General features: G+C 51.7%; 1 protein-coding gene and 1 long non-coding RNA gene across 5 annotated transcripts in view; one reads left to right on the top strand and one right to left on the bottom strand.

Moving 5' to 3' along the window:
- JAKMIP1 (janus kinase and microtubule interacting protein 1) overlaps positions 1-21884 on the bottom strand; it is a 140568-nt gene that overhangs the window by 105689 nt on the left and 12995 nt on the right. Inside the window, exons 1-2 of one of the 4 annotated variants that reach the window (XM_077878720.1) lie at positions 13733-14972; positions 13038-13159 (exon numbers count right to left, since the gene is read on the bottom strand). The exons of the other annotated variants lie outside the window; for them this stretch is intronic. The gene's annotated coding sequence lies outside the window, so the exon portion shown is untranslated. Of the gene's footprint in view, positions 1-13037; positions 13160-13732; positions 14973-21884 lie in introns of those variants that run through there. 4 annotated transcript variants of the gene reach the window in all.
- LOC144301684 (uncharacterized) lies at positions 15763-16929 on the top strand. Its single transcript, XR_013368421.1, has 3 exons — positions 15763-15853; positions 16485-16566; positions 16647-16929. It is a non-coding gene; the product is annotated as an uncharacterized LOC144301684 (long non-coding RNA).

Here is a 21884-nt window from a genome sequence, read left to right on the forward strand (position 1 = left end):
CGGAAGCTTGTGCCTCTCTCCACAGGGAGGAAAACTAGGCTGCTCAACAGATCAATGGGACAGAAGAGAAAGGCCAAAACCAGATTCAAGGGCAGACAGGAATTTAACACACATAAGTGGAGACAGACACCAGCTAATCCACAACTACCACACTGGGTAAAGGACTAGATGCTTTGGGAGCAAATAAAACCGGATATACCCTTAGATCCCTACAGCGAAACAACTTGCAGGTGGATTACAACCTGAAATAAACACAAAGGAACCACAAAACAAAGAACCCCCCCCCCAAAAAAAAAGGATATAGTAAAGGAGGTAAAAAGTCTAAGCAGCCACAGAAGGCACCAATGTTGAGGCTCTGCGGACAGAAGGCATCGCAGACAAGAACATCAGACCACAGGCTGGGAGAAGATATTTGTCCCATATCACAGACCACAGGCTAATATCCTTAATGAACCAAGATGCTTTACAAATCAGGATTGCCTTAAGCAACATGACAATAGAAAAATTAGGATGAATTATGAAGAAGTGATTCCCCAAAGAAGAGAAAGCACGTGGCCATCAAGGCGTGTGGCCTCGTCGCTAACGGACGGAATGAGGACCAGAAGGAGAATTCTCACTTATCCCATTAGCAGAGATGTTCAATATTCATTGTTGGCAAGGCTCTGGGAAACTGCTATTCTCACTCACTTTCGGTGGGTACAAATTGGCATGACTTTTTCTGGAGTGCTGTTTGACAATTTCTGTGAAGAATTTAAATATGGATTGCTTTTGCTCACTAGCTTCGCTTCTAGAATCTACCCTGAGGGACTGATTGGACAAGGGCATAATGGGAATGCACAGAACTGGTTAAATAAAGCATGGTGAGCCCAAACCATGGAGGCTGTGGGAAGATCTCAGGCACACCCGCTGCATGTGAAAAGCCAGTCACAAGCAGGGAGATCTCCTTTCTCAGGGAAAAACCCACACGGACAGACACCTGCTGACATCACAGCCCTAACAAACAGGGTGAACCAAGGAAGCTATTTCCATTTGGGGGCAGGCGGAGGAGGCTGTGTGAACAAAGAGAATTTTGGAAAGAGAAGGTGGCCTGCTCCTACCAAGGGCAGGGGAGATGGAAGAGGGTCGCTTTGGGCCAAGAAAACAGGGGAAGAAATGAAGACGGGGAAGAGTGTAAGGCACACATCTGTTCTGAAACACACTGATGGGGTTGTCAGGGTCCCCTGAAGCAATGGACAGTGGCTAGATGCTAAAAACAAAACACAATTGCTCTCTTTCCTATATACCAGCAATAAGCAATCTGTGCAGAAAACTGGAAGGTGATTCTATTTATAACCAAATCAAAAGAAGCTATGAAAAATATTCATAGCACAGAATATTCAGGAGAGGGGGGAAATGATATTTATTAAGGACACAGAAGGAAAACTGAACTGAGCCCAAACCCCCAAATCAACATCCCCTTCTCTCTGGCCCTGGACCCCCCTCCTCCCCACCTTTCCCCAAAACCTCCCCACCCTGTCCTCTCTCCAGGAGTGCCTCACCATCAGCTTGTCACACTCAGGTCACTCCCATTAAAACAAAACAGAGCCCCCCCACCATGCCTTGTGCCCAATCTCCCCAACCTCTGCCTCTCTGTCCTTGTCCACAGTCATTCGACGCTGTCTCCATCTGGTGTCTGCACAGACTCCTCACTTCTCTGCAGCATGGCTTCAGTCTCTGCAGCTCTGCTGGCCTCCACTAGCTCCATCGGCCTCCACTTACCTCCCCTGGCCTCCGCTTACCATCCTTGTGCTCTTCAGACATTTACTCACCTCCACGGACCTCCCCCTCCCCTACTCAGATCTCCACTAGCCCCACTCACTTCCCCTGACTGCCACTCACCTACTCGGACGTCCACTGGCCTCTACTCACTTCCCTTGACCTCCATGTTGCCAGACCAAGCCCATATTTTGTAATCTAACTTATTTGACCATTACTGGGGGCTTTGACCCCACTGACCCCAACCTTCCTGCCCAGATACGCTCTTCCCTGATGATCATTGTCATATTTAGTCCATGACGTGATGATCCTCATTGCTCAAGATCACTGAATCCTCCCCACATGCAGGTACCATGCTGGAACATGACAGTCCCATCATCTTAGTCCACCCTCTGAGGGGAGACTGCTACCGCTGTCACTTTGTAAACAGGGAGCCCCAAGGCACTGAGGGTTTAAGACCCGTTGTCCAATCCTGCCCTGTTCTCTTCCCACAATGCAATGCCACCACATGGGCCGTAGGAGGGCTCTATGGAAACAGAAGTCATCACAGACAAGTGAAGCCCTTACTGGAGGCAGATGCAGCCTCCCCAAGGTTAGGAGTCACCTGGGCGTGGAACTCTCTCCAGTGACTATACATAGCCGTTTACTGTTGAATGCACAAAGGCAAGGGCTTTCAGCAACAAGACATAAAAGTCTAGTTTCCATTAAAAAGCTCCCTCTGGCTACCCAGTGGACTCATTTTGACATAAGAGTGGAAGCAGGGAGGCCTGCCATCCAGGCAAGAGGATGCACCCCCAGACTGGCCAGCTGATGATGCAGGGTACTGGGAAGGAAAGGCGTGGGCTCTGGTTAGACAGCATCATTGCCATCGAACACTGGTGAGGTCCTCCATCATACCCCCCAACAGCCCTCAGACCTCACATCCTCACTTCCTTGGTCACTGCTCCCAGCCATATTGGTCTCCTGCTGCCACTCAACCCACTAAGCGTGCTCCAACCATGGGCTATTTGCACTTCCTACTTCTCTCCCTGGACCATTCTTCCCCCAAACACCTGCATGACTTCCTCATTCCCCTCAGGCCTCTCCATAGTTCTAGATCTCAGCACACCCCCCATCTCATACATTTGTCTGTGTGGGTGCTCCATCTCCCCTGCTGTCAGATGACCACCAGGAGGACAGAGACGTAGTCTGTCGTGCTCACCACTGTACACCCCAGGGCCTAGCACAGCTCATGGCATGTAGTGGATGCTCAGGGTCATGATTAGTACCTACTGGGTTCAACTCATTCACATCCCACATGCCTAGTGAGCATCTATTCTGAGTGCCACCCATGTGGCCGGTCCCTCCCTGCCTCTGTGAAGTTGTCAGTCCAGTGAGGAAGATCACTGGGACAGAGAGGATGTCAGAGCTCTGACAGGGAACCCCACAATCCTGTGGGGGCCCAAGATTCAGGGAAGGTCCTGGAGACAGTGGCCCTGAGCCACCTGAGCATCAGCACCAGCAAGGGCCAGCCGGGATGAGGGTTGGACCCTGGGAGAGGAGGGGCTTTGATCAGAGCACAGGTTTAAAGCCCAGAGGAGAAAGAAAAGGGGGCTCTTTGGAAGAACCACCTGATTTCCTCCAGATTTCTCCAGCCATTCAGTGGGGACCACTCACTGAGCACCTCCTCCATGCACAGCCCCCAGGTACTGGGAAGCTAATGTCCAGAAGGAACGTGCACATGCCACCCTCGAGTGGGAGGAGCAGACACACATCAAACACACGTACAACTGAGCAGATTAGCCCCAGACAGGTGCTCTGAAACTGGCCAGTGGGAGGCTCAAATAGCCCTGGACACAGAGGTCCCCAGACTTTTTTTCTTAAGATTTATTTTAGAGACAGAGCATGTGAGTTGGGAGAAGGAAAGAGAATCCTCAAGCAGACACCCCCCCGCCACGCCCCAAGAAAAGAGCCCGTCATGGGGCTTGGTCCCAGGACTCTGAGATCCTGACCTGAGCCGAAATCAAGAGTAAGCCACTCAACCGACAGAGCCACCCAGGCGCCCCTTCCCAGAGACTTCGAGCAAGCAGTGATGCCAAGCAGGCTTCTGAAGGAGGCAGGAAAGCTGAGCAGTGAAAAGGAATGGCACATTCCAGGCAGGGGAGCTGGTGCACCAGGGGAAAGCAAGGAGCCCAGGTGGTGGGGAGGCGGTCAGGAAGGATCATTGGGAGGAGCTGGGGATGCACAGGCCACACGGGTCATGCTGGAGCACCCCTCGTGTCATGTTTGCAACATGTACCCCACTGATACAGTGGAGCAGCCAGGAAGAGGAGGGTTTGCACGGGCAGATCGTGAGTGCTGGCTCAGCCACATCTGGGATGGAGCAGGCTGGGACCAGACGGGTGGCTGAGAGCTCAGCAGGATGGGGGGGGGGGCAGCAGGGGGCTTGTGGGGGACACACTACTGAACTCCAACTTCATCTTACTGAAGGACAGTGGAAACCAGTGCAAGCCGCTGCTCCAACCAGTAATGTGACTCAGCTGTAGGAAGGTCTGCCAAGGTGGTGGCCAGCTCAGGCCACCAGGGGCCAGGACACAGCCCAGCACCACAGCTGAGCCAGCTCCTGCACAGTCAGGTCAGCCGGGGCCTGGGAAACCCTGCACCCATGAGAGCCTGACCCTGGCCTCTGCCGATGAGGTCCCTGGGGAGCTGAGTGGCAGGGGTGGGTAAAAACAGAGGTCTTTGCTCTTCTACACAATCTCAGTAAGGTTTTACATTGTTTTAATTCCCAAAATGCAGATGTGATCGTACTTTATGTAACAGGCTGACTTGCACAAGGCAGTATGGCAACGGGGAGGTGACCATCCCATCCCATCCATCAGCTCTCCCACGGTCAAGGCCACCTGCAGAGGATGCAGCATTACCGTGTCATCAGCATCCCCATCTTAAAGGGGAGGAAACTGGCTCAGCGGGGTTGAGCGACTTGACCAAGATCACCCAGCCAGGAGCTGGGTATGGGAGCCAAGGGTGTCTGCTTCCAAAGCCTGTGTCCTTAGCCAGCAGCACTACTCACGACCCGACAGGCCAGCAGATACGGTCCAGGAGGAGTTTAAGGAGGGGGTCTGGGACTACGGAAAGACTGTAGGACAGCTGGGAGGACTGATGGACAGCCTTGCAAATGCAAGCCCATGCCTTAGCACCTGCAAAGCCGCTCACTGCTGCGCTCTCCCACCACCAGCAAAGCACACATATCCATCCCAGCCAGGGCCCCCACCGTGACCATGTGAGGCCACGGCCTGGGGCATGAGAGATGCTGGAACATCCAGCTCTGCTGCCTCCTGATCAAATCCAGCCTCAGGCTCTGCAGGACTTAAAATGGAAAGAAACGGCTGTGCTCCTGAGAGCTGGCGGCCTGGGCTCTGCAGGGTTCAGACGCTGGGGTTCCTGGGATGCAGACTGCCATTCACTTCCCGGGGCTGTTATCACAAACACGCACAGACTTGGTGGCTTAAAACAATACAAAGTAATCTCCCATGGCTCTGGAGGCCAGAAGCCCAAATTCATATCACAGAGCAGAAGTCATGGTGTCAGCAGGGCCTCACGCTCAAGAGGTTCTAGGGAAGAACCCCTCCTTGCCTCTTCCAGCTTCGGTGGCTGCGCGTGACTCGGCTGGTGGAGCCCCTACCCCGACTTCATGCTGCCTTCTCATCTGTGTGTCACATTGCCTGTCTCACCCTTATAAGGACACGTATCATTGGATTTAGGGCCCACCCACATAATTCAGGGTAAGTTCCTCCCTTCAAAATTCTTATTGGCATCTTTTGCCATGTAAGGTAATATTCATTCTTAGCATATAAGGTAGCATTCACAGGTTCCAGGAATTAGGGCGCACACATTTCTTTGGGGGGCCACCATTCAGCCACAACAGATACCATATGCGGAAACTAGCCAACAGGCAAGGTCTGTTAGCAGCCACAGAGGCAGGCTGCAGTCCAATATCCCAGATGCATAAAGCATAGGCTCTGGGCTCACCGCTCTAGCTGTGGGCCTCGGACAAGTTTCTTAACCTCTCTGTGCCTCAGTTTCCTCAACTATATTGGTAGTCTCTATCACTCAGGGTCTGGCAAGCATTGCATGCAACAATCCACCTCCAGTACTTTGGACAGTGCCTGGCACACCAGATGCACTCAGTGACAGCTGCTGTTTTTAGAATTCTCGAAATCCATCTTACTCCAAACCTGCTCCTCCTCCCTGGTTCTGCAAAAAGCCACCCTTGAGGCACCTGGGTGGCTCAGGTGGTTAAGCATTTGCCTTTGACTGGGGTCAGGATCTCAGGGTCCTGGGACTGAGCCCTGCATTAGGCTCCCCAGTGAGGAGTCTGCTTCTCTCTCTTCCTCTCCCTCTGTGGTCTCTTCACTCTCATTCTCTCATAGATAAATAAATAAAACCTTAAAAAAAAAAAAAAAAAAGAGCCACCCTCCAGTGAATTATCCAGGACTGAGCCCTACGAGTCCTCCTACATGACCCCCCTCCCTCCCTCTTACAACTTGCAGGCCCCAAGTCCTGCCAGGACTAGCTCCTTCGTCTCTCTGTCCCTGCTGTACTCCTGGAACAGCCCTGTCTCCTCACTTACCTCCCATACCCACCTTCTCACCCTCCACCAAATCCTATTTCATCAGAGCTGATAAGACTCTGATGGTGGTTAAGGGCAACAGTCCCCAAATTTATAGTTGTTATGGCAGGGTAGGAAATGAATACAGTGTAAAGATGATGGAAATACAACCCACAGGATGGGAGAAATGCGTCCAATAAAAGGCCCATATCCACCATAAAGAACTCATAATTCAACAATAAAAAGACAATTTCATTTTAAAATCGGCAAAGGAAGACATCCAGATGGCCAACAGACACTTGAAAAGATGCTCAACATCACTCATCAGGAAAATGCAAATCAAAACCACAATAAGGTATCGCCTCACACCCGCCAAAATGGCTAAAATCAAAAACACAAGAAACAACAGGTGTTTGTGAGGCTGCGGAGAGAGGGGGAACCCTTGTGCGCTGTTGATGGGAATGCAACCTGGTGCAGCCACTCTGGGAAACAGCATGGAGGCTCCTTGAAAAATTAAAAATAGAGCTACCATATGATCCAGCAACTGCACTACTGGGTATTTCCTCAAAGAAAAACAAAAACACTAATTTATACGTGTGTGTGTGTGTGTGTGTGTGTACGAAATCTGGGTGTCCTTCTTAGCCACTGGCTAATAATAACCATCATGTATCAGATTCCCCGGCCATCAGTTTATGAGAATCACATCAGTGGTTCTCCAAGTGCATGTATCAGAACCCCCTAGGGGAGCTCACGAGGCTCAGCTCTTGGAGGCCCAGGCCATTCTCCCACCACCGCCCGTGTTTAAGAGCTGCTGCACATGACAATCCACACTAGCAGGACAGACTCACCTACTAACCAAAGAGGGACTCCTGGATGTCAGGCACTGTTTATTTCTCCCACTTTACAGAGAAGAAAGAGCTCGCGAGAGGAGAACAAAGTTGCCCAAGGTCCCAAGGCCCAGCAGGGGAGCAGCAGAAGCAGAGTCTCCCTGTAGGTCTCTGACTCCGAGGCACCTCTCCCGCCACAGGCAGGAAGGGGAGGCTCGGGACAAGAGGCCACTCCCCAGGGCCGGGGTCCAGCAGCCCAGGGAACAGTGAGGGGGCCCACCCCTGGTTCAAGGGAGAGCTGTTCTCAGCCCCACTGCCCACTGGAAACACCACGAGAATCTATTCTTCATACCACTGCCTGGCTCCACCTGGCCACTGAACCAGAACCCTCTGCAGGCAGGCCTGACTTAGCATCCTGTTACCTCTCTGGGCACCTAGGCAACCAGGGTACAACGCCCAGCTCTGGAGCAGTGGGTCTCAACCTGGGCTGCAAGTGAGCATCTCTGGAAACCAACAATTCCCAAGGCCTGGGCTCTGCTCAGTCCCACCGACTCAGGACACCAATGTTGGGTCCAGGCCTCAGTGGTTTTTAAATTGATTCCAGTGTGCAGCCAAAGTAGAAACCTCTGGCAGGGGGCCCTACATGCTCCAGTGAGGTCCCCAGGTCAGGAGTGCCAGCATCCCCCGCAAACGTGCTAGAATTGCAAGATTTGAGGTCTACCCTAGGCCTACTGACCCCAACACTCTGGGGTGGGACCCAGCAGTCTACGTTAGCCAGCCTTCCACGTGATGCTGATGCCACCTCCAGCGTGATAACCTCTCTCGGAGGGCCTGGCTACTGGAAGTAGGGCCACAGGCCAGCCACCATCACCACCATCACCCCCATCACCCCCATCATCCCCAGGCTTTTGTGAAACCTACAGTCTTAGGCCCCACCCAAACCCACTGAACCAGCACTTTCAAGTTAAACAAGGTCCCCAGGGAATTCAGGCACACACCAGGGAGTGAATAGTGCCCACTCTTTCTCCCCTCTCTCCACCTCCACCCTTAAATTAGAACCCCTCATCTCAGCAGGGGTGAGGCCCATGTTCCAGGTAAAGGGAGTGCCACACTGACAGGCATGTCTCAGTAACAAGACCAGAGTCACATAAGCCTGGGTCTCAGGTGACTCAGCCACTGAGGACAGGACTAGTGGCAGCTCAGGGCAGTGGTCCTCAACCCAGATGTGCCTGACAACCACCCTCCGAGCACCTTCAATTCCCCTTCATTGGCCCCTGCTCAGCAACATGCACCGAATGGCGTGGGGGCCCTGAATGTGCATTTCCACCAAGTGCCAGGGTGACACCTGGTTTAATATTAAAAAGTCTACCAGGCTTTGAATCCTCTTCTAACAGGCACTGTGTGGCCCTGAGCCTCAGGCATCTCACCTGGAAAATGGGCCGTGGTGGTCACAAATTATAGGTTGTTGTGAGGGAGCAGATTTGGAGAGCTAAGGTGATTATAATAATGCCTGTGACATGCTGGAATTTCCAGTTCTACTGCCACTGCCACTCCTACCCCTGGGCCCATAGTCACTGCCACCATCACTTCCACCACCACCACCATTACCATCACCATCTCCACCCTCCCCACTAATAGCACCATCATCACCACCATCTCTACTACTACCACCTTTACCACCATCACCATCTCTACCATGTGCACCAACATCATCACCACCATCATCACCACCTTCACCACCACCATTTCTACTATTACCACTTTGACCACCATCACCTTCACTACTACCAACATATCATCACCACCCTCACCATCACCCCTATATCCACCACTATCACCATGATCACCATCTCCACCCTCCCCACCAATATCACCATCACCACCACCATCATTACCACTATCACCTTCACTACTACCACCATATCATCATCATCACCACCATCACCAGATATTCACAATACAGTCCCAACAGCAAAGAACGCTGGTTTAGATGGAAAGACAGAAAGAAATTGACAGAGAGAAGGACAGAGAGCCGGCTGTCACATAAACTGCTTCCATTTGCTTCAGCATTTGTTCAAAACCTAATGCCAAAGGCATAAGTGCAAAATAGTGATCGGTGTGGGAAGATGGAAGAGGAATCTTTGCGTGTCCTGGATACCCATAGTTCAACCTCAACAATTACCTAGCGCAGGTGTGCTCTGAGGGCATGACATGTACTTCTCATCTCCAAATTCCACCTCCCTACACAGGGTCTGGCACAGAATCAGGGGAGTCAACAAGCCCTGATGTTCCAAAGCCACTTTCCCATTCAGCTTATGCCTCCATTCAACAGGGAAAGTGCTGGATTCAAAACTGGTGAAGTGGATATTTTTGCAAAGCTATGTAGATATGCAACAGCTAAGCATTACTGATATTCATGTTAATATCAACAATTAATGGAAACACAGAATTTCTCACTTCTCCACAATTTCCCCAAATGACACTGACCATTCCCAGAACACATCCCATACAGTACCATACAAGAAACCCAGCTCTACTCGCTTCCTGTAATATAACTCCTTTGAAACAATGGACAATGCTCGAATATCTGCAATCCCACACTCAGATCAGTGGGCCCCTCTGACCTGAGATGGGGGATGAGCTCGGGAGAGCTGCTCAGAGCAAGGGATGCTTTCCTCTACACCTGCCTGAGCATGTGCCTGAGAATCTCGCCACTTATTTCTCCATCCCCACTTAACTTTCAACTTCCTCAAGCTGGCAGGGACCCCATCTTTGGCATCAATCATACAAGCTGCAGATGACATTAATAGATCCCAGCTGCGGAAAACTGCCTCTAATGAGGAAGGAGTCAGGATCATGAAAGATAAAGAGACCTAGGCCAGCCTCACATCTAAATCCTGTGCTGCTTCCTGTCACCCCTAAGACCCCCGGCAAACGCCTGACTGAGTGCTAGGGACAAGGGAGGGCCCAGCGCTGCCCCAGCCCTCAGGTAGCTCATGGCCACCCCATCAGCCCAACCCACATAGGGCATTAGCACCAGGAAAGAAACAGCCAGGGCATGGGAGCCCTGGGGAGGCAGTGTCCACATTCCCTAAAGTGACCTTCTGTCACCAAACAGCCAGGACCCTGGCATTCTCTTCCCCCCGGGGCCAGGAGGCACATTTTGAATGAGAAAGCTTCTCCTACCTGCAAGGATCTGCTCATGCTCATGAGGCTTCCTCACTCAGGATGCCTCCTGTGCCCATTTGTGCACTCCACAAACACTGTGCATCTCCTGGGCTCCCCACTCAAGTGCAGACTGTGAAACAGTCATAGCTGCCCTCGTGTTACCCAAGACTTGGCAGGGGAGGTGGTGTGGATTCAGAGGATTGCAAAGGATGAGGTCAGCACAGAGAGCCGCCTCGGGGGCTTCCTAGAGGAGATGATCCCCACACTGCATCTTTGAGGAGAGGTAGAAAGCTGGGTCACCAGGTGAACAAAGGATAAAAACCATAAAACATCAAGCCCTGCAGGATATCCACACACGTTCTTATGTGTTTCCACAAGCACAGGAAAAAGTCTAGGAGGTTCCAACCTACCACTGGCTACCCCTTAGGGGATGGAGAAAATGAGGATCTCTTAACTTCTGTATTCTCTGAATAATTACCACAACAAATAGTATTCGTATACCCCAGCCATTTTAGAAGGCAATACAAATTTAAGAAAAACTTAAGGGAGAATAGAAAATTTGAAGGAAAGTTGGTCCCAAAACAAAGATTCTAAAAATATGATATCTCTAAAGAGGGAGGAATACATTTTCTCAAAACCCTCTGCCACTATTTCAAAACTGGACCCAAGAGTCTGCTCAGAATTGAGCCCTGGGGCAAAGGAGTCCTCTCTGCCTCAAATTAAGACAAGGATGGAGAGGTGAGCACGGAGCCGACAGGTGGGCCCCGAGATCCTCAAGACACCTCCCTACCTAGCATACCTAGCAGCCAGCCCTTTTTCAAAGGTTTTCTTCTACAAAGCTGCAAAACTACAGGAAAGTTCCAAGAATAGTACAATGAACTCCTTATACTTTCTTCATCTAGACTCACGGATTATTCAATTTTCCACATCTACTTTGTCCACCAATAAAGGATACGTTTCTGTTTTTGTGAACAATATGAAACTACAGACATCAGAGCAATTCACCCTTTTAAATGCTGTGGCTTTTTTCTCTTCAGACCAAGGACATTACGAAATCTCAACACAGTAAGCAAACCCAGGAAGTTTTATCATGGATACGTTTCATATTCAGTTGTCAGCAGTTGTCACAATATTGCTGATGCAGCAAAATGATGATTGGTCTTGACCCAAGCCTCAGAGCACTCATTAAAAGAAAATGTTTATGGGGCACCTGGATGGCTGAGTGGTTGAGCATCTGCCTTGGGCTCAGGTCGTGATCTCAGGGTCCTGGAATCAAGTCCCACATTGGGCTCCCTGGAGGGAGCCTCCTTCTCCCTCTGCCTATGTCTCTGTCTCTCTCTCATGAATAAATAAATTTTAAAAAGAGAGGGAGAGAAACTGCAGGATGCAGTCATGTCTCTGTCAGAAGTATTCTAGACCACAAACTTCCCCGAATTAATCAAGTAGAAAAGTAAAACCTGATGATCATGAATAACAAGCATCATCAGGTAAAGGATAATCTTTGACAACGGGGCACAGCAGCTGGAAGGGATTCTGGGCAGAGAGAGAGAGAGCATTACAAGTCTTCAGCGTATGCCAGCCCTGGTCTTTGGCTCCTTGTCTAAGAAAACACAAGCCACATCCCCCAAGCCTGACTGCAGAGTCTCCTCTGTCCTTGGGAGCTGGCAGCTGGACCAGTCAGGCCACGGTGCAGAAAAACACCTGGCCTCCCACCTCTCAACCTGCTGAGTCACTCTGGAGAAGTCACACAGCTGCCCTGGGCCTCAGTTCCCATCCCCGAGGGCCCCTGGAGCAATTACGATGGGTGCCCAGCCTACCCACAGGCTCTCTTGAGCAAGGGCTACTGGGAACGCAACGCCCCATCCCCTCCTGGCCCAAACCCTTGTCTCCATTCTGATCCCTCAGCATTCCCAGCTCAACCACGACCCCCATTTCCCGGCTGAGGACTGGTTTCTTCTGACCCCCCTCCACAATGTGTTCCCCACTGGCCACCCCCTTACCCTCTGCCCCACCCACCCGCTTACCCGTGGTCACCCTGAGCCACACAGAGTTCTGATTCACGGTCCCTTAACCCTGGCCATTACCACTTCTCTAAGAATCAGAGAACAGTAAAATATATTCACAGACTGGCTGCTCCCCACTGCCCCTGGGGTGAAAACCACACTCCTGGGCCCGAATGAGGCCCCCTCATCTGTTCCCCTGCCTCCACTTGCCACAGATCCACCCCAACTCTCTGGACCCACCAAACCAACTCAGAGAGCAGCAACCCCAGCAGGTGGGTGAATTCTCTAAGGGACCACTGAGGCCATGGGGGTTCAGAGAGGTTGAGGAACTTGCCCGACGTCACTCAGCTCAGGAGTGACAGACCCAGGTCACAAATAAGTGAGATCCCTCGTTCTACATAAAAAGCAAAGTGTTTCATGGACTTGCAACTTTCTCTATTCACGCTGCCTTGGGACAAGGCTGAGAAAACAGTGGTTCAAAAGGTGGTGGGGATGCAAATGGAGACCATTTTCTTGTTCTTTTTGCAAGACTTTCATCCCTTTCATATAGTTTTTATGTTCACGGTGGGAAACTATTAATGACTAGCAGATATCTGTGATAAAGAGTCCCAAAGGCAACTCGCTATCACTCCATCACGGATGCACTCCGTACAGGTGATAAAGTTGGGGGCCCGATTTCGGCTGAGGACTCACCCAGCATGGCTGGCACCAGGTGGGATGTCCCACGCAGCTCTGCCCAGGCAGACGGACGCTGCCCTGGACCACCACCTGCCCACACCTGCCCCATGCTGGCCAATCCTCCGCTGCCTCTGAACCTGGAAAAGACTTTGGATTCAGGGCTCAGCCTTTTTCTCTCCCATAAAGTACGAGACGCTTCACAACTCCCTATGAAGAGGTTAAAAGGGTAAGCATGTATTTACTCAATGATCATTCTGAATCCCACCAAGACCCCGGTCTTCTCTGAACCTGTTCCCTCATCCACGTAAGGGCTGGTAATACTGACATTCCTCCCAGTGGATGAGGTGCCCTGCTGTACAAACAATAAACAGCACCACTACCATTTCTTGAGAACCTATTAAGGCCCGGTTACTTTCCCAGGCACTAAAGATGCAGGGACACCTGGGTGACTCAGTGGTTGAGCGTCTGCTTTTGGCTCAGGGCGTGATCCCGGGTCCTGGGATCAAGTCCCATATCAGGCTCCTTGAATGGAGCCGGCTTCCCCTGTCTCTGCCTCTCTCCATGTCTCTCATGAATAAATAAATAAAATCTTTAAAAAATAAAAATTATCTTAAAAAATAAAGATACAGAGAAGAACAAGGCAGTTCTGCCCTGGGATGAATGGAGGTCTAGCGGAAGGAATATAAATCCCTAAAGGGCTTGAACTTGACCTTGAGCCCAGCAGGGAGCCATGGAGAGGTTTCTACAAGGTTGGACACATGCACTTCAGATTAGTTGCTCAGGCTCCACATGGAAGGCTGCCTGGAGGGGGCTCCCTGGAGATGGAGACAGCGTGTCCCCATCTGCTGAGGGGAGAAGAGGCCAGAAGCAAGCCATGGGTAAGAACATTTTAGGAGATAGAACCACAGAGGACTTACAGCCCCAGTGCAGGGGACAGGGAAGAAGTCCTAAAGCTTAAGTTACGCTGTGTTGTACATTTTGATCTATTTTCGAATCTCTCCAAACATTTACCAAGCTCCTTATCAGTCCTGGCTGCTGAGCTGTTTCACTGCAGGAATGAAAAGCACCACGTCACCCTGACCCACTCGGAACGGGGCAGTGGGGCCGAGGAGATGAAGGGCTGTGAGATAATCACTCTACATCTACAAATGGGGAAACGGAGGCTCTCAGAGGTGGATGGATAGGCCTAAACTTCCAGTGAACCCGCAGCAAGACCAGGGATTTGAACACAGATCTGTCAGGTCCCAGGGCTTGTTTCGTGGTATCCCCTACAGGGTGGACCTCCTAGCAGCATCCACAGCCTGGGTGGCCAGAAGGAGTCAGAGCTTTTCAAAATGGTGGGCGGGGCACAGTCTTTGCAGGCATGAAGTGACCTGGACACCCACTGGCATCCTGAAACTACAAAGGGAGTTTGGGGGAGAGGGTGTCAGCAGTCAGACCTCAGGCTCCCTAAAGGGAAAAATACTTAGCAAACATTGATGTAGAGAAGAAGTGAGCTCCAGACTTGGGAGGGACACTTTAGAGGGCCCCCTGGTCCCATTTCCCCAGTGCACAGATGAGCCAGAGAGCCTAGGGAGGGTGTGTCTAATCCAAATGTGCATAGGGCAGCAGCACTGGGCCCTGGCATCATACCCACCTGCTCCAGGAAGCCCTCCATGATCACCAAGATCCCTCCCCCGAAGGCCCAGGCCTCCCCCGAAAGCCTGTCAGTCAGATCCAGAGTGGAGCCCCAGCTCTATCCCTCCCTGCCTATGGGTCCCGAGCCCAGGCTGTCCTGCCTCCTGGGCGGTGGCACAGATTAAGTGAATTAAGGCAGCCCCTTCCCTGCCTGGCCCGCCGACCGACCCAGACAACTGATGATGGCTGCACCCCTCTGACACCTGCACTGCCACCCGCCTCGGGGCCACCATCCCCATGACGCCCTGGGAAGCACCTGGCTCCACCGTGCCTCTGACCCTCTTGCGCTGGGGGGCGGCCCTCTCCCCTCCCACCCCTGACAGTTTCCCCCACTTATGCAGGCCTCCTCCCCCACGCCCCTGCCAGGCCTCCCCTCCTCACCCCTGCCAGGCTCCACCACCTCTGCAGGCCTCTTCCTCTACCCCTGGCAGGCGCCCCCTTCCCACCCCTGCCAGGCTCTCTCACCTCTGCAGGCCTCTTCCCCTCCCCCTACCATGCCTCCTCCTCCACCCCTGCCAGGCCCCCCCTCCCCACCCCTGCCAGGCTCCCCCACCTCTGCAGGCCTCTTCCTCTCCCCCTGCCAAGCCTCTCCCCAACTCCTGCCAGGCCTCCTCCCCCACACCTCTGCCAGGCGCCCCCCTCCCCACCCCTGACAGCCTCCCCCACCTCTGCAGGCCTCTTCCCCTACCAGGCCCCCCTCCCCACCCCTGCCAGGCCTCCTCCCCCATGCCCATGCCAGACCCCCCCCACCCCTGCCAGGCTCCTCCACCTCTGCAGGCCTCTTTCCCTAGGCCTCCCCCTCCACCCCTGCCATGCCCCCTCCCCCTCCACCACTGCCACGCCCCCCCTCCCCCTGCCAGGCCTCCTTCCCCTCCCCCTGCCAGGCCCCCCTTCCCCACGCCCCTGCCAGGCCTCCCCCCACCCCCTGCCAGCACGCCCCCAAACCAAGGCCAGTCTGCACCCCAGGGTGCCGAACTGACCCCTCAGGGCCCAGCCCCGCCCCTTCCGGCCCCACCCACTTCCGGCTGCCCGCTGGGCCGGGCACGTTGACCCCGCCCCTTCCGGCCGCCGGCCCCGCCCCCTCCCCGTACGGGGGCAACTGGGGAAGCTTCAGCACCGACTCGGCGTCGTCAAGAAGCAGGCCGGGTTGCCAGGTTGGTACAGGGCGACCCTGGTAAAATATGACATTTGCACACAAATGTGCGGGAACGTAAAAAGGCCGGACTGTGCATCTGAAACGCGTTTTGCGTTTCTCGCGCTTTGAAGTCCTGCTGAGGGGCCCACACGGCGCTCCCGACCTCAGCGTCCTGAGCTGCCCTCCCCGGCCCCGCCTCCCCGGCCCCACCTGCGCCCGGCTGTGCTGTGCGGTGCGGTGCTGTGCGGTGCTGTGCGTGGGGAGGGCAAGCGCTCGCCAAGGGCCCACTCTGGCCGCTGAATGGCGTCACCTCCCAGGGCCCGGTGCCCTCCCACCCTCCCGCAGGGGTGCTGGAGAGCAAGGGGAGCATGAAGCATCCCGGGGGGCGGGGGGGGGGGGGCACCCGGTATGCGCAACAGCTGGGATGACTGCAGCGGACAGGAAGCCCGGGCCAAGGCGGGCCCTGCCCCATCCACCGCCCCCTGCTCCTTGGCTTCCCAGAGACCCTCCCTCGACCCAAAAGCAGCAGCCAAACCAAGAGCTGCCATTTCTAAGAGCCTACTCTGTGCCGGGCAATGTGCGGGGCGTACCCATCTCCATCCATCCCCAAAACCTCTAAAACACAGAACAGTGTCTTTCCCACTTGAAAGATAAGGAACACCTTTGAAAGAGCTAAAGTCACTCGCCCGATGTCCACAGCTCGTAAGCGGCAGAGTCAGGACTCGAACGCAGGTCTGTCTGGCTCTAAGGCCACTTCCCAGCTTGCCCAAGGAACTGGGCAAACAAGATAACAGTTTGTTTTCTATCCTCAGGACTTAGCAGCAGACCAGACACGCTCCCAGGAGGCGCCCAAGCACATTTTTAGGGAGGAACCGCCAGGCTCACCGTGCCATCACCCTCCCAAAACAAAGCATATTGATAGCAAATTAAATACCACTGAATTAGCCACAACACTTACATAAAGCTATAGTTTCAAAATATTCCAGGTCATGAAAAGCTTCCAATATCAACGACAACAACAACAACAACAAAAAGCCACCTACTTCAATTTCCCACCAAACACTCCCACAAATAAACAATTTCTGATAAAACTGATACTCCCATTCAAAACCCACATCACAAAATCCCCCCCAAATAGAGGATTGAAAGTCGTTATCAACAGACACAAGAACATGAGGAAAGTTCCTCCAGAACATTCAGTGCCTGCGGGGTTTTCTTTTCTTTAGCTTTTCAGTGTAAAATCTTACAGATGCTGGACGGGAGGGAAAATCTGAGGTGAGGATGAACAATGTGAAATGAGGCCTGGGCTGCAAGAAAAGTAAAGCATCCTGGCAATACCCACATCCTCTCCCATCAGACACAATACAATATAACTCAACCAACATGCACCAAGTAATAATAATCACAGTAGTCCCTGCTCACACTGCCATCCCTGTGTGCTACACACTGTTCCAAACTTTCCCAATCATCTGTTACTCCACAGCCCTAACATGGGTATTATTAGCATCCCATTTTAGTGTTCCAGCAGAAAGAGGTAGGTAACTTGGCCAAGGTGACCCAGCTAGCAAATAGGGGTGCGACGATGAGCAGGTGGTCTGGCTCCAGCATCCATGCTCTTACCTGCTCTTACCTGCTCCAGGTGTTACACCAGGACCTGAGCACAGAGCCACAAGGTAACCCGGACACTGCCTCATCCAAAGGAAGGCCAAAGTAACTACATTTATTGAGCACCTAGCTAAGCCTCAGCTATTGTGCACACCTAGGGGGAGAAGGTTGCTACTTCCTGGGCAGCCGCCAGGCATCAGGTGCTTTACACACACAATCCCAGTGCTCATAAGGTCCTAGAGAGACGGGTTATTCTCATCTCACAGGAACAAAATTTTAGCTTAAAGTGAGTAAAAGATTCACTCAAGTCCCTACCTTTGCTCTTTCAGCTGCTACTTGCTGGCTCCTGGCAAACTCCCTGCTCCATATTAGAACATCCTCTTTATTGATGTGCATAGTCCCCTTAAGAAGTCCCAGAAAAGGCCCCAGCTGTCAGCCCATTTCTGTCCCGCCTCTGCTGAAATGAGTCACCAGGCTGAGAATTAATCACACCGCCAAGAACAAGCAGGGCAACCAATGACTTTCAAGCAAACTTCGTTTGTGGTTTCCACATCCTTTCTACACCAGCCACTCAACCTGGCGTGCTATGCCTAGGGCACACTCTTCAGCAGACACCTACCAAGTGTCTGCTGTGTGTACAAAGCTGGAGGGGAGGGGACACAGAGCCTATGTCCTAGCTTCTCCCAAGAAGGTGACTCTAGAAATGACGGGAGCAGGGTGGGGCTGAGATAGGTAGGGAGAGACCAGGGCCTCAGAGAGAGAGACACTAATTACAGAGCTGGGGTGCCTGGACCAAGATGTGCTCCCTGCCAGGTTACTACCAGCTGAGTAGGGAAGATAGTTAACAATGACTTCATCAGGTGTAGACACTTGTTGGCCCCAGGCTGGGCACGGAAGCCACAAACATGCCTCCCACGTGGGTCCTCAGCTGCAGCCAGGGCACAAGAAGGACTATGAAAGATGACAGCCCCAGAGTGTGGTCAGGGCTGTGACGAAAAGATGTTCAGGACCCAGGGTGGGCAGGGAAGCACACAAGATGAGCCTGAGCCATCTCTAGAGGCAGCAGAAAGGCAGTGCTAGCAAGAAGACACAGAAGTACAGAGTCAGGAGGAAGGAAGGGGGCCCAGTGAGTTCAAGGAACCCCTCATGGGGCTCATCAGGGAAGGGTCAGGGTCACCCGAATCCGAACATAGGTTCTCACCCTATGTTGAAACCCGAATCCCCAGTGGGATGGTATTTGGAGTTGGGGCTTTTGGGGAGTAACAAGGGTTAAGACGAGGTCATGAGCGTACAGTCCTCAAGATGGGATTAGTGCCCTTATAAGTAGAAACACAAGAGATGGACACTTGGGTGGCACAATGGTTGCCTGCCTTCAGCTTAGGTCCTGATCCCAGGGTCCTAGGATCAAGTCCCCCACGGAGCTCCGTATAGGGACCCTGCTTCTCCCTCTGCCTCTGTCTCTCTTTTTCTGTGTCTCTCATGATTAAATAAATAAAATCTTTAAAATTAAAAAAGAGACACATGAGAGCCTGCTTTCACCCTCTCCTGCCTCCTCATGAGCACACAGTAAGAATGCAGGAAGGCAGATCATGCCAAAATTGACCAGCAGCCTGATCTTGGACTTCCCAGCCTACAGAACAATGAAAATACATTTCCCATGTTTCAGCCCCCCAGTCTATGGTATTTTTATTATGGCAGCCTGAGCTAAGACAGTAAAAGTCAGAGGATCAGAATAGGTCATAGATATAATGACAGAGTGTATGCTTCATCCCTGGCCACCAGGAACCCGTCAGGCAGAGGAGTGGCATAACCAGGTGTAATTTCAGGAAGAGATCCCCCTTTCCTCGTCTGACTGCTGTTCTCTCCAAACACCCAATAACTCTAGAGCCATTATGCAGAAGGAGCGGGCAGACGGGACCTGCAGCCCTCCTAGGAGGACCCTGGACCCTAAGGATCTGCTCACAGAGATAAGATGAGGCTAGGGCTGGCCCTCACACAGCTCTTCCTCCCACACAGCTCAGCTCCATCAGTGATGGCCCTGGAGACTCTGCCTTTCCAGGTCCCAGACTGAGCAACATGGGACACTTAGGAGTTTGAGACCAAACATGGTACTAAAGGGCAGATGACAGCCTGCAAAGGGACAATGGCCAATGTCTAAATCGGAGCAGAACCATCAGCACTTTGCAGGGCTGGGAGGTGATGAGGGCCTGGATTGCACACTCCATTCCATGAAGATGCTTGGGGGTCTGGGATCTAGAGCAACACGTTTGATTCCATCTTTTCAGGCATAATCAACTTTTTAAAAGATTTTATTTATTCATGAGAGACACACAGAGATTGATACAGGACTCAATCCCAGGACCCCAAGATCACACCCTGAGCCAAAGGCAGACACTCAACCACTGAGTCACCCAGGCATCCCTCAGGTATAATCATTTTAAACAAAACAGACAGCATGCAAATTCAAATGACCTGCACACCAAACGTTAACCCTTTGCAGACCCCGTTGCATGGACCTGAGGTACCAGGTGAAAACCCAGCTTTGTGCGGCTGTTTGCACAGACTCTCCTACCACCTCCAGTACAGGGCATCCTGAGATCACAAGCCAAGTTGCCGATCAAACAGTAACCCTTACCAACGGCAAGTGTGGTACATAAGGACTCTCAAAACACAAACTATTCCCACAACCACAACAAAAGCCTGGCAACACTGAAGATGCCACGGCTGTTAAGACCACAACTATCACCCCAAATTTTTCATTTCAAAAGCTCTAATCATCAAAGCAACCTCACTATTCTCATGCACTGACCTTATAAATGTCATAAGTTTAAGGTCATAAAATATATCCAAGAAAAAACCATCATTTCCCTGTTTTGTATATTAGGGTAGATTATGGTATAAAAATCATCTTACAGTTGGGGGAAACAAATCCAGAGAGAGGTAAGGGTATAGTGTTGTTCTGCAATTGTCTATGATTATCATCCTTGCTCACTGCACTTCAAGAGGGCAGGGACCAAGTGCCCAGCACACAGCAGGTGCTCCACACACACCCTGGGAGAAAAAGGACCACTGCAAGGCTACAGCAGTAGGTGGGCAGGATACAAACCTGAGCCTTGGGACTCCAGGCTCAGGGGTGGTTTTCACACTCTGCCACTTTCCCTCTTTCCTAGAAATGAGATTATAGCCCACATCCATGACAAAGAGGGAGTACAGTACAAGAAGGCCAGGACATCTTCCTTCTTCCACAGGAAACCACTGGAACCCAAGCACCCTTCACTCTGAGCACCAATGGCAACATGCTTGTGCTTATTGGACTGCCTTCTAGGAACTGCTGTTAGGAAGCAAGGGTCTCTGTACTCAGTTGTAGATATAGCAGGACAGCATGGGTGATTCCTGACTACTGGAGGGAACCAATCAGCTGTCAACTGTCTTCGTGATGACCAAATAGACCGACTGTGTAACTACTTCCTGCTCTGGTTCTCAGACTGGAGGGAGTATCAGAATTTCCCACAGAATTTGTTAAAAGCCAGGCTGCCAGGTCCCAAACCAGTTTCTGATCCAGTAGCTCAGGGAGGAGCCTAAGAATGTGCATTTCTAAAATGCCCCCAGTGATGCTCGTGCTGCTGGTCCAGGACCCCATTTGGAGAACCACTGCTCTGATCAGTTGCTTATGCACTCTCCTCATTGTAGCTCACTAAGGCAGATGTTCATGGAAGGTAGGAAGGACAGGATGCAAACTTAGGAGACAGGATGGGGGTGGAGAAGGCAAAGGAACAGACATTTCAGGAAGTGAGGCAGCATAAGCAAATGCAAGGAAGCTGGAAACAGTGGGTGGGAAAGTCAGTAGCTCAGTCAGGCCAGGAAGTAAAGGTATGAGTGAGAGTGATGGAGGATGAAATCAGAAGGACAAGTGGAGGTCTTAGACGTAGGACTGACAAGATGAGAGTTGAGCATCAGCTACAGGCCAGGCACTGTTTGCTGGTATTGCCTCCTGAATGTCATTGCCTTGTGGTCAGAAAGCATATTTTGCATTATTTCTATTCTTTTAAATGTACTGAGTTTGTTTTATGGCTGAGCATATGGTCTGTCCTAAAGAACAATCCATGTACACTTGAGAATACATATTCTGATGTTTCTGTTAGCTCTAGTTGGTTTACAGTGTAGTTCAAGTTTTCTATTTCCTTGTTGAGCCTCTATCCAGTTGTACTATCCATTACCTAAAATGGAGTATTTAAGTATCCAACGATGGACTGAATTATCTATCTCTCCCTTCATTTCAGTCAGTTTTGGTTTCATGGATTTTGACACTCTGTTGTTAGGTGCACATGTGTTTATGGTTGTTTATACCTTCCTGATAGATTGACCCATTTATCATTATAAAATGTCCCTCTTTATGTTTTTTTAAAAATTTTATTTATTTATTTGAGAGAGAGAGAGAGACCATG

This window comes from Canis aureus, chromosome 2, assembly GCF_053574225.1.
Source record: "Canis aureus isolate CA01 chromosome 2, VMU_Caureus_v.1.0, whole genome shotgun sequence".
Classification (NCBI taxonomy): domain Eukaryota; kingdom Metazoa; phylum Chordata; class Mammalia; order Carnivora; family Canidae; genus Canis; species Canis aureus.